A 12,668-nucleotide genomic window follows, 5' to 3' on the forward strand; every position below is an offset into this window, starting at 1 on the left:
TGAAGAAACCCAAACGCTACTTCAAGGGAACATGTGTATTCATATGTTCATTGCAGCATTGTTTACAATGGCCAAGTTGTGGAGGCAGCTTAGGGGTCCTTAATGGATGATGGATAAAGAGGAGGTGATACATATATATAACAGAAAATTCCTCAGCCATGGAAGGGAATGCGTTCTTGCCATTGGTGGCAGTATGGATGGAGATGGGGGGGTACTGTGCTGAGTGGAGTGTAAGACGGAGAAATATAGATGCAATGTGACTTTGCTTATATGTGGAATTTAAGAAACAAAACAAATGAACAAAACAGAAACAAACTCATAGATACAGAGAACATATTGATGGTTGTCAGATGAGGGGGGTTTGGGGTGAGTGAAAAGGAATTAAGAAGTACAAATTGGTTGTTATACAGTAATGATGGGGATGCAGGGTATAGTACAAGGATTATAGTCAATAATATTGTAATAATTACGTATGGTGTCAGATGGGTACTAGAAAATTGGGGGTGATAGGTGGGAGGGAGCTGGGGGGCACGGTGAAAAGGTGAATGGATTAAGAAGTATAAACTGGTAGTTATAAAATAGTCATGGGGATGTAAAGTAAAGCATAGGGAATATAGTCAATAATATGACAATAAGTATGTATAGTGCTAGGTGGGTACCAGACTAAAATATTGTCATGTAGATTAATTTAATCTCTAATTAATTTGTTTCATGTTTGCATTTTAAAAAATAATCTGTAGATGTTTGACCTATTTGCACTTAGTTTTTGTCACTGAAAATTTAAACAGATCTTTCCACTTATCTCTCAATTTTACTTTAGCTCTGGCTTTACATTTATTCCTATTTAGTATGTTGACTTATTTTTACATTTTGGATTATTTTTATGGATTATTCGATAGATAATTGGATAAAAAAAGATGTGGACCCAATGGAATATTTCTCAGCCATAAGAAAAGATAAAATAGTGCCATTTGCGACAACATGGACGGATCTTGAGGTTATCGTGTTAAGTGAAATAAGTCAGACTGAAAAAGTCAAAAGCCATGTTTGAGATGGTTTTGATAGAACCTGATGTCAAACGTACTGGAGTTGTCCCTGGCCTCTTAGAAATTCTGGCTGTTAATGCATCTCTTGCCGTCATTATGCTTTAAATCAAAAAAGGAGTATCTGAGATTCCTCAGGACAATAAGACTGGGAGTTTGTTCTCTGCTGTTGCTGCCTGGTTTCTGTGAGTGCATGGAAATGGGAATTGGAAGGTCAAAAGTGAATAACTATGATATACCTCTGTAGCCAGTTGTGAAGAGGGCAATGTAAATTGCCCTCATATAAAATATAATTTTACATAATGTAAAATTGTAATGTAAATGTAAAATTTAATATCAATGTAATAACTAATATCTACAACATTCCAAGTCTTAATATTAAAATATTATCGCTTCCCATCTAGCCCGTGAAGGAAAGAATTCCAATGACTTCAGGTGTATATTTGTATTTTGTGCACACACTGAAGATTCAGGGATTCTCCGCAGCCCAGGACACAGCGTACTGCCAGCTGTCTAAACCCCTTACCTCCTACTCTCTTTTCTTGCTTTCTCCTTTTGGTGTGTTTATCCACACCCCTTCTCAAGCCACACCTTCCCCTGAGCAGCAATGCCAATTCCTCCTTTCAGTTCATGCATAACATGGGTTACAATGTATCAGATTATTTCCATAAGTAAACACAGTGTTTTCCCTAAGAAAAATCAGGAGAATAAACTTTTCTCTGTTCCATTACACATTGACCATAGGTAATTTATTTAATCTAAGGGAATGCAGTACCCCTCCCCTCCCAATAAGATGAATTTGGATATAACACTATTATTGGCAATGACTTTCCTCCTCTGATCAGCCCTTTCTTACTCAGGGAAAGTTTATTTGGGTGGGAGGAGAAGAGAATGAAGCCAAAGGGGAGACAGCAATCTCAAACTATTTGGGGAAAACGGGGAAAGGAAAATGGATCCCTAAATCCTGAATATTCTCTTGGCCCAAACTGGCCAACTAACCGGGAAATTTCAAAACTTTACACTTCAGCAGGTCTGGGCAGATGTGGATGGCACGCGTCGGCCCTGGATCTTCCTGCATTTCATTAATCATGCAATAAAATGACTTCGTATTTTACATGACTGAATTTTCAGGCCTCACTTAATCATGTTACAGTGGGGTTTTATACGAATATGGAATTAGGTTTAAAGCCCTTTAATATGTCATTGGATGAGACTCTCAAAATACCCACTCCATTTAACAGTAAAAAACAAAAAATAGACACTTCTGAAGAAAGTAAGGGCCTTAACAAGTTAGTAACAAGAGCTGGAACGCCTACCAATTCTTCTGATGGCAACTATACAGATTTTTCCTGGACAGTGTGAGTTATGAGCCAGTGTGAATTCTATATATTCTCAGCCTCTCTCTCTCTCTCTCTCGCTCTCTCGCTCTCTCTCTCTCATTTGTGAAACTAGAAACAAGGTATTTTAAGATACTATTGCTGTTATATGAAAGCAGTCTGGATCTCTGAGACCGCATTGGAGAAAATCTGCTTGGCTTGCATTTAGCTACGGCAAGAGTAAGAAATCATTCTTTGTCGTGTTAAGCAAATGATATTTTGAAGTTTGACTATTAAAGCAGCTAGCAGTTCCTTGTCCTGTTTTACATAGTATTCAAACTCCTCCATACCCTATATCTCAAATTTATATATCTATATCTACCTATCTATATCTATCTATCTATCTATCTATCTATCTATCTATCTATCTATCTATCTATCTATCTAATCTATCTACCTACCTACCTACCTACCTACCTACCTACCTACCTACCTACCTACCTATTATAAAGCACACCATTTGGTGGGGTGGGTTGTGGGGCAGAGGGGAAGGAAATGTAACTAAAGATCAATATGTGGCCTGAGAGGCTGCATGAAAAAGATGGAAAAGATTAAGAAGCCAAATATGGCATTGTCTTCTGTGTAACTCCAAGCTTTCTTGGCAGTTACTAGATGCTACCTCTTTCCCATGAGCTTGGTTTCAGGTTTATTTCACTGTACATATAGGGTGACTCTGACGCTTAAGTCAGAAATTCCTCAATATGTTTTTTACAACATCTTGCCATTTTTCCTGGTACCTCTGGGCATTGTAAAATTCTTGAAGCATAATTAATGTTATTATAATTATACTAATTATAAGAAGAAAACATTTAACACTAGAGGTAAAATGGATACGCATGCAATATCCGATAGCCCTTCCTCACAAGACTCTTGTGAAGACCAAATACCAGAGGCTGATAACTGTGAAGGGCTATGCAGTAAGGTGAGGTGGATGATGTGATGATGAAATGAGAGGTAGATGGCAAAGGCACTAGGACTCGTGGAAAAGTCTGATAACCTGATATAGGACACCTATATATTTTTTTATTAGTTTCAGGTACACAAAACAAAGTAATAGTTAGACATTTATCATTTATATCCCTCACACTGTGTCAACCCCCCTCCCCCATCCACTACCCCTCTGACATTGCACACAGCCATTACATTTCCACTGTCTCTATTCCTAATGCTGTACTCTGCTTCTTGTAACTATATACATTTTATATATATACATATATATGAATATATATGCATGTGTATATATATGCATATATATATAAACTTGTAGTTGACAGTCATTATTGTTCAGCTTCAACTTCAGGTGTACAGTGCAGTGATCAGGCATCTACATCTTCCCTGAGGTGGTCTCCCTAACAAGACAAGAGGACACCTATAGTCTTAAAGAGAAGAAATACATGAAAGTCTAAATACAAAGTATGGGTAGAGATCTACACAGGAACTTTAATAAGAGGAGCTTAGCCTCATTCTACAAAGTATATCTAATTTCCCTAACGTCTTTCTTTAAAATAAAAGTTAGTAAACTTAGTGTATCAAAAAAAGAAATGACAATACCTTCTTCAGAGTAATTGAAACTCTAAGAGCAGTAAGAATGGTATTTCTAAGCAACCACATTTATACATCTCTGGATTGTTTGGGGAAACTGGAATTCTTTTTGAGAGTTTGCATCCAGATTTTCTTTTCTTTTTTTAAATTAAAGTATAGCTGACATACAATATTTTATGAGTTTCAGGGGTACAACATAGTTATTTAACATTTATGTACTGCGTCCATATTTTCTTAACTAAGAAAGTAACGTTGGTAGGCATATGTCAATGTCATTTTATTAATAATGACTGATTTAAATGTGAATTTCAAAAGTAAATAAATACCAGTGATTCAGCAATCCATGTCATTTGTCAAGATGGATTGTTCCAAGCCATTCACGATTCAGATGGAATGTTGGAACAGAGACCACTCCACCATAACAAACAAGATAGATGAAAATCTCAGAGGATGACTGTTGAACTAATCCAAACAAAATATCTTCTGGTTCCACTGGTTGTTGCCAAGTCTCAACAGAGGGCTAAGAATAAATATAGCACAAGAAAAGAAAGGGGTCTGCTTGTCTTTCTGTTTGTGACTGTTCAAGTGGATGAATGACAGAACTGTGAGCTGATCTCTGCCAACTGCATGGAAGCCATCAGTTCACTGACGTCAATGTTCAGAATGGGGTATGTTATAAAAGCGGTAGTGCTTCATAAGATAAAAAAGGAAAAGCAAACAGTGTGACCTGAAGAGGAGAATGAGGCTTGAGGCAATGAGTCAGGTCACTGAGGTAGGAATAACACTTAACTATACCAACTGGCACCATCCTGTGAGGTCCTGCTTGGACTCCAGTAGAGTGGGTTTTCCTGAAAGAGAATTGCATGGGGATTTATTGAATGATGTGAAGCGGCACTTAGTAGCATCATATTCATATCAGAAGAGCAATGGCCCATATATTCTCTGAGCCTTTGAGCTGGGTGCATTGTGTAATTTACAGGAGACCTGTTTCTCCAAAGTCCGGCCAACATATGGCCATTTCATCTCATATTCAAGCTGTATATTGTGAAGTAGCCAGTATAGAGCACCAGGTAACAGTCATTAACTTACACCTGAAGGGTAGACAAATGGAAAAAAACAAATGTTGCAATGACTACTTAAGAAGCTAATATTAAATCAACTATCACAGTAATTTCTGTGGTTCTTTTTCTTCTACATGACAGCAATACTGGGAGTTTTCATCATAAGTGTTCTCATCTATCCATTAGATCAGGTAGTAGGTATCAAAGCTTAGAGTTTTTTTAGAAAAGGTAAAACTCCATGTTTAAAAATTGTCAGTGAATTGAGATAAGATGCAACTAACTGCCACAAGCTTCCACAACATTGATATATTGAAGACCTTTCTTGCTTCTCACTCAGGGTTTATCAATCAGCAAAGGAGTCACTACCACAGGGAACGGGGGTGAGAAGAGTGAAGGGTAAGACCTGGAGGATGGATGGAAGAGGTAAAGAACCACTGCCATGAACATCTGAAGCTGAAGCTGAATAATAATGAATGTCAACTATAATTTTATATATACATATGGTCACAGGATGTGGAATACAGCATAAGGAATAGTTAATGGAATTGTAAGAGCTATATATGATGTCAGAGGGGTAGTAGATTGGGGAAGGGGGATTATCACTTCGTGAGGGGTATACATGTCTAACTATTACATTGTTTTGTACACCTGAAACTAATAATAAAAAACCCATCAACATGGGAATGAACAATGTTAGGAGCACTGATGCCTGCATTACAACAGTTTAATCTGCTGCTGTCCACAAATTCCCTGAGTGGAGGAGGGAAGGCTTGTGAGCAAACTGGACATGCCTCTCCCCCAAACACCCCCCACACACACACGCACACACGAAGGACATTTAAATTATATCTCAGTTCCATCTGTAAACATTCAATCTTTCCAAGCCAGAAAAAGATTCTCAATATAGCCTAAGACCTCAAATCTGTTCAATATCAAGTTTGGTCATATAATTTGATACATTGATATGAAATATAGAATGATTGGTTGGAATTCAGTGGCATTCTTAATTTATTCCATATGCTTAAAATTTTTTTGCTTCTTGACTCCAAAGTTTTCTTCCATGTTTAACTGTTTTCTAGCTGAATTACATCAATTACTAGTTTATTTTCCCTAAGCATTTTAAAGATGTTTCATGTTTTATGGTATCCATTGCTATTGAACAAAATTATTTTTCAGTTTAAATATCATTCTCTTATAAGCAATATGATTTTTCTCTTGGTTAGCATTTAAGGTTTTTGTTTTGCCTATAATTTCAACATGAACTCATTCAGATTTGGGTTTTTGATGTATCTTAAATTGTGGAAAATACTTAGCCCTTTTATTATCTTCTTTCCCCCCGTTCTTTATATTTTCTCTTTCTGGAACCCCACTAAACATATGACAGAGCTTCTCAAACTCTATATCTCTTTCATATTCAATGTCATGATGATCCTGTGCTGCATTCAGAGTGATTTTCCCCTCCAATGAATGTAGTCAACTGTTAATACATTATTGACTTTTTTGGTAGAAGATTTAAGATATAATTCATATGTCACATGAATTATATCAGTGTACAATTCATTCACTTAAAGTGTACAGTTCAATGGTTTTTAGCATATTCTCAGAGTTGTGTGAATGTCAGAACAACTAATTTTAGGACATTTTTGTCACTCCAGAAGTAACCATGTTCTCTTTAGCTATCACCTCCCAAATTCTTCCAGTCCTAGATAACCACTAATCTACTCCTGTATCTATGGATTTGCCTTTTCTGGACATTTCATATGAATCATACAATATTTGGTCTTTTGTGAATGGCTTCTTTCATTTAATATAATGTTTTTAATGTTTATCCATGTTGTAGCATGTGTCAGTACTTTATTTTTATTGCCAAATAATATTCCATTATGTGGCTATACTACATATTATTTATCCATTCATCAGTTGATGGGTATTTGGGTTCTTTCTACAATTTGGCTGTAATGATTTATGCTGCTACAATCATTCATACACAACTCTTTTTTGTAGACATGTGTTTTCATTTCTCTTGGGTATACACCTAGGAATGGAATCACTGGGTTATTGGGTAACTATATGTTTAACCTTTTGAGGAACTTCAGGTTGTTTTCCAAAGTGTACCATTTTACATTGCTGTACCATTTTACATTGCTACAGCAATTATGGGGTTCTAATTTATTCATGCCCCCTCCAATACTTATCTCTTTTTAAAAATATGTAATGCTTTAGAATTTGCATATCATCCTTGCCCAGAGGCCATGTTAATCTCTGTTTTTTTCCAATTTTAATATATGTGCTATAGAAGTGAGCACCTATCTTTTTTATTTTAACCATCCTAATTGTATAAAGTTGTGTCTCATGTGATTTTGATTTGCCACTTGTGTATCTTTTTTGGACAACAGTCTATTCAGATCCTTTGTGATTTTTTAGTTAGGTTATTTGTCTTTTTATTATTGAGTTATAAGAGTACTTTATATATTCTATATGCAAGTCCCTTATTAGATAGATGATTAGTAAATATTTTGTCCCATTCAGTGGGCAGTGGGTTGTCTATTTATTTTCATAATGATGTCCTTTGCAACACAAAAGTTTTAATTTTGATAAAGTCCAATTAGTCTATTTTTTTCTTTTGTTGCTTGTACTTTTGTTGTCATATTTTAAAAACCATTGCCAATCTCAGGTAACGGGGTATGCCTATGTTTTCTCCTAAGAATGTTGTATTTCTAGCTTTTATTTAGGTCTATGACCCACTTTTATTTATTTTTTTTATACGATATGTGGTATGGGTCCAACTTTATTCTTTTGCATACAGCTATTCAGTTGCCCCAGTATCATTTATTGAAAACACCATTCTCTCCCCCATTTAATTATTTTGACACCTTTGTCAACAGTCAATTGACTGCAAATGTAAGGGTTTATTTCTGGATTCTTAATTCTAGTCCATTGACCTATATATCTATTCTTATCAAGTCTTTACCAAAATCTCTTAAAGATTTACAAACACCAAACAAGCAGCATCTCACTTCAGATGACCTGTATTTCTTGCTGAGCAGCCTCAAGCCCAACACTAGCAGCAGCCAGCCTTTGTTCACAGCTTGGCCTCCTGAGGCATCTCCAAGCCTAGCATTTATGGCAGCCATCTGTAGATTGCTTTGTGACTCGTGCCAGGTGGCCCCATGCAGGGCACTGGCTGAGGCTGAACTTGGCCTGCAGAGGGGCTCCTCCCAGGAGGCCCTGTGACTGTCACACCAGGTGGCCAGCTTTGGACTGAGCTGGAGCACCACCCAGCTGCCTCTGAGGATGACACACCCGAAGGACAGACTGGGCAGGCACCAGAGCCCTGCTAAAATGAATCCTGCTCTGTTGTGTCAACCCCAGTATAATAGCTCCTCTGCTATAGTAATGGCCAGGCCTCACAACTAATGAGCCCAAGGGTCAATCCCTCCCATTGGTGGGCAAACAGCAAACCAAGGCTAAACTACATTAGGAGGGTACACAACACCCGCACAAGAGACACATCTAGAGCACTTGGCTCAGCTGACCAGGTAGACTGCACCACTGGGCCCCAGAGGACACTTACTACATAAGGCTACTCTACTAAGTCAGGGAGTGATAGCAGCCCTACCTAATACATAGAAACAAAGACAGGGAGACAGCCAAAATGGGGAGATAAAGAAACATGTCCCAAATGAAAGAACAGAACAAAGCTCCCGGAAAAGAATTAAACAAAATGGAGACAAGTAATCTACCAGACTCAGAGTTCAAAATGCTTGTTATAAGGATACTCAGTGGTCTCAGGGAGAACTTCAACAAAGAGCTAGGAAACATAAGAATGGAGATAGAAGACATAAAAAATAACCAATCAGAAATAAAGAATACAATAACTGAAATGAAGAATACATTAGAGGGAATCAATAGTAGATTAGATGAAGCAGAGGATCGAATCAATGATTTGGAAAATAAGATAGCATAAAACATCCAACCAGAACAGCAAAAAGAAAAAAGGACCCCAAAAAATGAGGACAGTTTAACAGGCCTCTAGGACAACATAAAGCGTACCAACATTCACATCACAGGGATACCAGAAGGAGAAGAGAAAGCAAGATATTGAAAATCTATTTGAAGAAATAAGGACAGTAAACTTACCTAACCTGGCAAACGAAATGGATATTCAAGTCCGGGAAGCGCAGAGAGTCCCAGACAAGGTGAACCCAAACAGGCCCTTACCAAGATACATCATAATTAAAATCCCAAAAGTTAAAGACAAACAAAGAATCTTAAAAGCATCAAGAGAAAAGCAGTTAGTTATCTACAATGGAGCTCCCACAAGACTGTCAGTTGATTTCTCACAGAAATGTTGCAGGTCAGAGGGATTGGCATGAAGTATTAAAAGTGATAAAAAGTAAGGACTTACAATCAAGATTACTCTACCCAGCGAAGCTATCATTTAAACTTTAAGGAGAAATAAAGAGCTTTCTGGACAAGAAAAAGCTAAAGGAGTTAATCACCACCAAACCAGTATTACAAGGAATGTTAGAGGGACAAGAAGGAGAAGGAGAAGGAGAAGGAGAAGGAGAAGGAGAAGGAGAAGGAGAAGGGATCAAAAATATGAATAATAAAACGGCAGTAACTATATATCTATCAACAATGACTTTAAATGCAAGTGGATTAAATGCTCTAATCAAAAGATAGGGTGGCCGAATGGATAAAAAAATAAAAACAAGACCCTTACATACGCTGCCTACAAGAGACTCAATTCAGATCGTAAGACGCACACAGACTGAAAGTATATGGATGGGGAAAAGATATTTCATGAAAATAGAAACAAACAAAAAATCCGGCATAGCAATACTTACACCAGATAAAATAGATTTTAAAAAATAGGCTATAAGAAGAGACAAAGAAGGACCTAGTAATCCCACTTCTGGATATTTATCCAAAAAGATCCAAAACTCTACTTAAATGAGACATATGCATCCATGTATTCATTGCAGCATTGTTTACAGTGGCGTAGAGGTGGAGGCAGCCTGTGCGTCCATCAAAGGAAGAATGGGTAAAGAGGAAGTGGTACATATATACAATGGAATATTTCTTGACCAGGGAAGGGAAGGGGTTCTTGCCATCTTCGGCAGCATGGATGGACCTCGAGGGTATTGTGCTGACAGAGAAAGACAAATGCAATGTGATTTTGCTTATATGTGAAATCTAAATAACAAAATAAACAAGCAAGCAAAACAGAAACAAACTCAGATACAGAGGACATTTTGATGGCTGCCAGATGGGAGGGAGATTGGGTGTGGATGAAAAAGGGGATGGGATTAAGAAGTACAAATTGGTAGTTTCAAAATAGTTATGGGGATGTAAAGTACAGCATAGGGAATATAGTCAAATAATATTGTAATAACTATGTATAGTGCCAGGTCGGTACTAGCCTAGTCAGGGGATCACTTCTTAAATTATATAAAGGTGTAACCACTACACTGTATATCTGATATTAATATAAAATAGTATTGAACATGAACTGTAATTGAAAAATTTTAAAAGGGAGGAAAAATGGTGAAGGGGATTAAGAGGTTCAAATTTCCAGGTATAAAACAAGTAAGTCACAGAGATGTAATGTACAGCATGGGGAATAAAGTCAATAATATTGTGATAGTGTTGTTTGGTGTTATGGATTTATCATGGTGATCACTTCTTTAAGTATATAAATTTTGAATAACTATGGTGTACACCTGAAACTAATATAACATTGTATGTTAGCTATATTTTAACCAAAATCTTCTAAGAATAAAATGTTATTCATTTCTAGTGTATAGAAATACAACTGATTTTTGTATATGGATCTCGTATCCTGCAATCTTGTACAACTTACTGATTTTAATACAACTGATTTTAGTGGATTCCTTAGGATATTCTAAATACAAGATCATGTCATCTGCAAATAGAGATAGTTTTACTTCTTCCTTTCCAATCTTGATACCTTTTATTTCACTTGGTTAAATGCACTGGCTAAAATCCCCAGTACAATGTTGACTAGAATTGATGAGTACAGATGTCTTTGTCTTGTTCCTGATTTTAGGGGGAAAACATTCAATCTTTCATCAGTAAGTGTAATAGTAGCTTGGGCTTATCCTTGATGCCTTTTATTGGGTTGAGAAAGTTCCCTTCTATTCATAATTTTTAAAGTGCCTTTAATATAAAAGGGTATTAGATTGTGTCAAATGGTTTTGCTGCATCTATTCAGATGATCAGGTGGGATTTTGTCCTTTATTCTATTAACATGTCATATTACATTAATTGATTTTTGGATATAAAAACTAATCTTGTATTAATACCTTTTGGTCAAGGTATAAAATCATATGTATATGTATAATCAAGGTGTATTTTCATATGCTGTTGGATTTAGTTTGCTAATATTTTGTTGAGGACTTGTATGTATATTTATAAGAGATACTGGTCCGTATTTTTCCTTTTTTCAGTTGTCTTTTTCTGGACTTGATATTAACATATAAATGGTCTCATGCAATGAATTAGGAATCGTTCTCTCCTCTTCTATTTTTTGGAAGAGTTCATGAAGAACTAGTATTAATTCTTTAAATGTTTGGTTGAGTCCATCAGTGAAACTATCCCAGCCTGGATATTTTTGTACATAGTGTTTTGATTCCTAATAAAATTTCTTTTCTTGTTATGGGTCTATTCAGATTTTATATTTCCTACTGAGTCAGTTTTGGTAGTTTATGCCTTTGTAAGAATTGGTCCATTTAATCTAAGTTATCTAATTTATTGGCATGTAAATGCTCATATTATTTCCTTTTAGTCATATTTTATTTCTGTAAGGTTGGTAGTCATGTTCCCCTTTTCATTCCTTGGACCCTCAAGTCCAAGTTTTAATGTTGAATCCTCCCTTATTTCTTGGTTGGTCTAGCCTAAGTTTTGCCAATTTTGTTCATTTTTCAAAGAACCAATTTTTTATTTCATTGATTTTTCTCTATTGTTTTTCTATTCTCTATTTCATTAATTTCTACTGTAGTCTTTATTACAGGACCAAAATGAGAAGAGAAGCACCAGCCGAATTTTTTGTAATCTAATCTTACGAATGAAAATAGGCAAAGCCTCAAACTCATACTATAGGAAACTAACTATTGCTTCAAACCATCCCTAGACCCTCAAGTCTAAGTGCCCACAACAGAAGTCGGTTGAACGTGTATGGAAATCTGGAATTCAAAGTCTGGGAGGAAGATAAAAATATGTCACCCTCATCAAAACCACCACATAATGAAGTCAGGTTATCTTCTGCACAGGTAGCCCCCACTTTTTCTCTCTCCCTAATGTAAGTTTGTAAATACTTTACTAATAAGATAAGGTGCATCCTATTTAACCAAAGGACTAAAATAATTGTTCCCAAACTTTTCCCCACCAATGTGACTTTTAAAAATTTATTTCATCTGCCTTGCCCTCATGTCAGTAGAGTCTTTAAAAGATTTTGTCTCCCTAATAAGCTGCGTATGTATTAAGCAATAAGTAGTGTGATCTGCCCCGATTATCATTACTTTTTGGTCAATGTTAGTACAAATTGCAAATAATTTAGTAGCAGCAAAGTTTATGATAGTATTATGAAATCGCAGAAATTGCTATACAACAACAAAAACAAC

At 36.3% G+C, this 12,668-nt stretch overlaps 1 long non-coding RNA gene and 1 other non-coding gene across 2 annotated transcripts; one reads left to right on the forward strand and one right to left on the reverse strand.

Annotated features, from left to right (window-relative positions):
• The first annotated feature begins 4,663 nt into the window (after positions 1-4,663).
• Positions 4,664-6,846, forward strand: LOC148758345 (uncharacterized). Its single transcript, XR_016020979.1, has 2 exons — positions 4,664-4,733; positions 5,360-6,846. It is a non-coding gene; the product is annotated as an uncharacterized LOC148758345 (long non-coding RNA).
• Positions 6,847-7,225: 379 nt separating this feature from the next.
• LOC141567064 (U6 spliceosomal RNA) lies at positions 7,226-7,328 on the reverse strand. Its single transcript, XR_012489460.2, has one exon. It is a non-coding gene; the product is annotated as a U6 spliceosomal RNA (small nuclear RNA).
• Between the last annotated feature and the right edge of the window lie 5,340 nt (positions 7,329-12,668).

This window comes from Rhinolophus sinicus, chromosome 4 (assembly GCF_057876585.1).
Source record: "Rhinolophus sinicus isolate RSI-liver-muscle chromosome 4, RSI-T2T, whole genome shotgun sequence".
NCBI classification, from domain to species: domain Eukaryota; kingdom Metazoa; phylum Chordata; class Mammalia; order Chiroptera; family Rhinolophidae; genus Rhinolophus; species Rhinolophus sinicus.